The sequence below is a fragment of the Dermacentor andersoni genome, chromosome 5 (assembly GCF_023375885.2).
Source record: "Dermacentor andersoni chromosome 5, qqDerAnde1_hic_scaffold, whole genome shotgun sequence".
Taxonomy (NCBI): domain Eukaryota; kingdom Metazoa; phylum Arthropoda; class Arachnida; order Ixodida; family Ixodidae; genus Dermacentor; species Dermacentor andersoni.
The window spans coordinates 58,835,544-58,840,854 of record NC_092818.1 but is presented as its reverse complement, the minus strand read 5'-3'; the positions used below and the strand labels follow the sequence as shown (position 1 = coordinate 58,840,854).

At 43.3% G+C, this 5,311-nt stretch overlaps 1 long non-coding RNA gene across 1 annotated transcript; it reads right to left on the bottom strand.

The window, feature by feature from the left end:
• Nucleotides 1–517: 517 nt before the first annotated feature.
• LOC126530257 (uncharacterized) lies at nt 518–5,098 on the bottom strand. The gene is made up of 3 exons (XR_007599380.2): nt 4,810–5,098; nt 3,259–3,294; nt 518–585 (listed from the first exon to the last, which is right to left on the bottom strand). It is a non-coding gene; the product is annotated as an uncharacterized lncRNA (long non-coding RNA).
• Nucleotides 5,099–5,311: the final 213 nt, after the last annotated feature.

The following is a 5,311-nucleotide window of genomic DNA, read 5'->3' as shown; positions in this document are numbered from 1 at the left end:
CGCAATTCGCGTATTAGAATAACTTTTCAGGCTAACATGTCCTCCATGCCAATAGATTTGGAGCGTGCTTCACAGACAACTATTCCTTGCAATGACAGCCAAGTAACACTGCTAATGCGCAAATGCAGCTCATTTTATGTGGTGGAGCCTCTAAAAACTTTCAGCAGTGAAGGCAGCTTTTAAATTTTAGAAGCATTTGAGTATGGCGGGATTACGCACTTAAGATCGTACGAACAGTCAATCCAAATAGTAGGCTATTGTCGCATACAATTGCACACATGGGCTACTTGAAAGTCGTTTGTTATGCCAATGGCAAGTTCATAATTTTAGAAAAAAATGTGAATGTAAAAACGCAACCAGACAGGATATATGGTACTTGCCTATAACAGCACTGACCCTGGTGGGGTCAAGAGCCTTTTTTGCCCCTTGGTGTTATTTCCAAAGCCCAAATGGCCCATGAGCTCCTCCTCTGTGAACACATGGTGATGCAAGGCCCTTGCAAACTTTCCTGGTCTACCATGGCAGGCCGTGGTAAACTGTGCCAGGATAACCTTCTCAATGTGCACTCCTTCAACCTATGTGAACCTGCATGTTTAAGTAAATGTTAGCAAAACAGTTTTAAGCATTTCAAGCACATTCACACAACAGCCCTACTGCAAATAAATTACAAAAGTACCTGTTGCAAATCTAGATTGCTAAACTTGACTTCTTACAAGCTTCTTATGCTGTCTGGACGCCACATGTTTCAGAAAAACAATCCAGCACAAACAAGAATAATAAGCCAAAGTATCCAAACATATAGTACTTGAAAAAGGGGAGTACCAGCGAAACACAAATGACACGCACACAAGGAAACGGCATTAGACACGGACGGACGTTGGGACGGACCAGCGTCCGTCCCTGTCTAACGCCTTTTACGTGTGTGCGCGTCCTTTGTTTTGCTGGTACCCCCCTTTTTCAAGTTCATCACGCACCAACTGGCCCAAGAGCTTGCGCTAATGCACATCTAGTACTATTTATTGTGATTACCATTTTTAGGATACTTCATATTTTCAGGTGTTTGTCTCTATTTTCCCATCCAATTGTGTCAATAGGTAGTCCATGGTCTAATGGGGAGATTGGGCTGCTATGTTAAGGGAAGAGTTCAAAATCAACCGTTGGAACAGCTTGGGTGACTGGGTATGCGACCCTGGGCATATGCCACTTTTCAATGAATCTCCTTCCCGCTATCTTGGGCAACTGCTGCTGCTTGTGTTGGCAAGCAGCATTAGGAGCTCAAAGAGGGACATGATTGTCGATCATTACTAAGATTACCACTACACGTCACGTTAGCTTGCTGTGCTGCAGAAGTAATATGCGAGATTCCACTCCACTGTATGAAATGTACATAAGCTGCAAGGACAGTATGGGCCAACCACCACCTCAATTAAATTAATCGACTCGCAAAGCACAGGCTGCACAAGATCACGGAGTGAACTCAGAAGTTTGTGGACAGTCAGTTGATGTCCACGTCAGGGACCTCTAGGGAAACTCAGTCATTTCCTCGATGTGCATCATCGTGCCGTCATACATTGTATTACAATTCTGTCTGTCTCGTACCACCGTTCTAATAGTCATCATGTATCACCACAATTCAAAATATAAATAGACACTTATATCTACTCTTTATTTAATCTTTATGGAGAATACTTTGAGCATGAGTTTTTGCAAACATCATGAATTCTACAGCTTAAAGGTGCACTAAAGCAAAATTAAATTAATTAAATTCTGGCGTATTAAGTGCCAAAACGATAATCTGATGTTTAGGCACACCTTAGTGGGGAACTCTGGACTAATTTTTACCAAATCAGGCTGCAAGGTACCTGGGCAGTTTTGTATTTCACCTCCATCAAAATGCGGCTGTTTGATCCTGTGACCTCGTGCTTAGCGGAGCTGTGCCAACACCCCTAAGCAACTACGGCATGAAAGCACTAAAGAGAAAAATTATTTTAGATGTATCTGTACATGACCTTCCTACAATTCAAGAGATTCACTCATACCGTGACAAGAGGCTGAGTAAACTGTAAAAGCAGCAAGAGGAAAGATTGGTGGCAGTGCTGCCTTGAAGTTACCACACCCGCTTGCTGTGACGTCATGGATTTTGATGATGTCTGTTGAGGTGTAGAAATTTTTTTTACAAATAAAGATGTTCTTCATCGTATTCCAAAAACCCAAAATAAAAAGCGTCAGGAACTTTTACAGAACCAATACAGCCCAAGTTTGAAAAAATACTTGGAATCCATGATGTGACAATGAGGTGTCAGCACAAAGATTTTGGGGCGATACTCAGAAAATTGAACTTTGAGCTTTATTTTCTCTAATAATCAAACAACTACCAAGAAAGTTACAGAAGTAGTTATTTAAGACGATGCTTTATTTTAAATTCATTTAAGGTGTCATTAGTGTCCCCTTAATACAAAACAAGGAATGCACTTGGCTGCGTAATAGGTTAACATGCATCACTGGTTCTCATTAAGGTAGGATTATCAGTATAGCAAAGGGCATGCACTGCCTGCTCCAGAGGGCAGCCCTTCCACTTCCCCTCAACCTCCCAATTTCCAATTTCTTTATGAGCAGTGATGCAATTTCTGTATCTTAACGAGACATAATGCCAAAAAGATTAAAAATGCCATGCTGGCTACAGCATGTGGTGACCGGCACTTCACACCGTCCAGCTCGGCATCAATCTTTTTGGAATTTGGCCCTTGAAATGCAGAAAGCCCCGATCGCTGCTCGTTCTTCAGCCAACTTTCTCAAAGGGTGCTGCTGTTCTGGTTTGATACCTCTAGCTGTGCATTGCTGTATGACGTAGGTCATAATACCTTCGTTCTGGTAAAACTAGAAAGATGTGCACTCTAGTTAGTTAGAGGGGCGTTCAGAAACTTAGTGTGCACTAATGTCCACACTAAGTTTCTGAACGCCCCTCTCATATTAGGCATATACACTGAAAACGGCACATTCCGCGTTTAATATGTTCACAAGTGACAATGAAATTCACTCCCAGTCCCGGTGCAGTTGCAAAGTCTTTAAGCTGAGTGCTTAAAGGCACCATGTCTCCTAATGAAGGCACTCTGCACCAATTGATCACTGGAGCAAATGCGTTGCAGTTGCATCAGCAATGTTGTTGTTTTTTCTGCTTCCTGCAATACATTTTCACGGTATCACTGTATTTGATCATCGTGACGCTACAGAATGGATGGCCAAAGAATTCACTTATACCGTTCCAGCTGGGGCCTCTCCCAGCTCATTTTGAATCTGAAAAAAGATGTCACTATTAAAACGTGAAGCCACGATGCAGCAAAAGCGACAATCAAAAGAGCTACATGGACCATTAGGCTGACATAAATGGACGGATACAAATGACTAGTCATTGAATACACTAAAGTGTGGCCGCTCTTGCCAATGGCAGTGTGAGCTTGTCAAAAAATTTATTTCACATTCCTCTAGTTACTTTAACCATTATTTCCACGCATCTACTTAACTGTTATGGCCACATATTAAAGGCAGCTCCTTCATATAAAACCAGTGTTACATTCTTTTACTCCCCGTCTACCTGATGCTACTGAAGTTTTGCTTACTCTCAAAGAAAGAATTTCACAGAACTGCTCTTTCGACAAAGCATTATTCCAAGCTTGTGGCAAAGCGTCGTGATTTAGTTCACAACGATGCGCTCCCCTTTCAATCTGTTCACTCTATAGTGCTCTGATTCAAAGCAAAAATTGCTTTTCGACATAACTAGCTACTTCTATAGTCACAAGAAACAATGCTAATTATTGATGTTTATGTTGCCGATAACGTATACATGCCGCCTCGAAACACAGTGGGACGACAACGCAGATATGCCAGGCATCTCGTTCCTTTACTGATTTTGAAACTATTGTTAAATCAGTTACTGAAGTGCGAAAAGCTGCAATTTCACGAAATTACATTATTTTGAATGTTGTAGGATCTGGAGTGCCATGAAATCTGCCTTTCCGTGAATGCAAAGAGCGCCTACGCGAAGCCGTTTGGGCGAAGCACTCGATGGCGACGAACGGAGATGAAAAATTAAAGTTGAATGCGCGCGACCTGGGGGAAAACAAAACGCACGCGGTTGGCAAGGCGTATAAGTCGATGATTTCGCAGCACTCTGTGGCATCAACCCTATTGTATCTCACGTATCGCATGTACACCCTTGAAATTCTTTATTATTATTGCGCGACAGCCTCCTCTGTGTTTTCCGATCGCGCGAACATCGGCCGCACGGCGTGTCAGATAGTGGCCTTGAAGCACCGCGGAGTCACTCGATCCTGAAGGGAACAGCGCAACAGAATACACTTTCGCCAATCCCACCGCACCACCCCCTCCTTTTGCTGAAAGCTCGCTCACACGCCTTGTACTAGCGTGGCGCAAACGAAATATCTTCGATTACAGTACAGATCGGATGGTTTCACGTCGCATTGTTTTGCGCTCATTAATAAGGCTAACTCAATCGGTGCTCGAACACCGTATCAGAAATCATGGCGTACAACATGCCCTGTTTTAGGTGGCACCACATAGCTGCCTTACGTCACCACAAGCGGAGTGTAAAGTTAAACCAGGACAAAACTCCACGTTATCTACCACAAATCTAGTGCTGTACAACCCATTCTCGCAACGGAAGGATAGTACTAGGAATGAAAACTAGAAAAGACGCGCGCGGAAGACACGCACAAGCGCTGAAATCATTTCCCCGCTTCCGTTCACCGCGTCGCAATGGACAAACAAGGGGAATTCGAAACACTCACTCACCCTTGATGTCGCTGAGTCGGAGGCGATCATGGCGATCTTCGAGGCAACAAGTCCATAAAAAGCGAGCAACACGCAGGAATATTCCAAAGATGTCACAGCGAAGCACACAAAGAACACAGAAAACGCAGGAAACTCTCAAGCTAACGGCGTGCACGAACTCGCCGGAATGCGCCAAGCAGCAACATCGCAAACGCGCAATCATACATGTACACTCATACAAATACACGCTTATATTATCATAAATTGTACCATTGGATAACAAATTATGTAATCTCATGTTATTACTGAACAATTGTGGCGATTTGCAAGTGTATAAAAGTTCTTTGCTTCGCTTTTTTGATGAACTACTTTCTTTAGCGCAGTAACGCTGTGCACCGGCCGGAGCTAATGGCATGCGCGGGAAAAGGCGCCAAATTCAAACGTCACAAACGCCGCGCTAATTTGTGCGCGCAAAGTTTTCGTCGTTTGGATTTAAAAAAAAAAAGTAATGCGTGCCGCAACC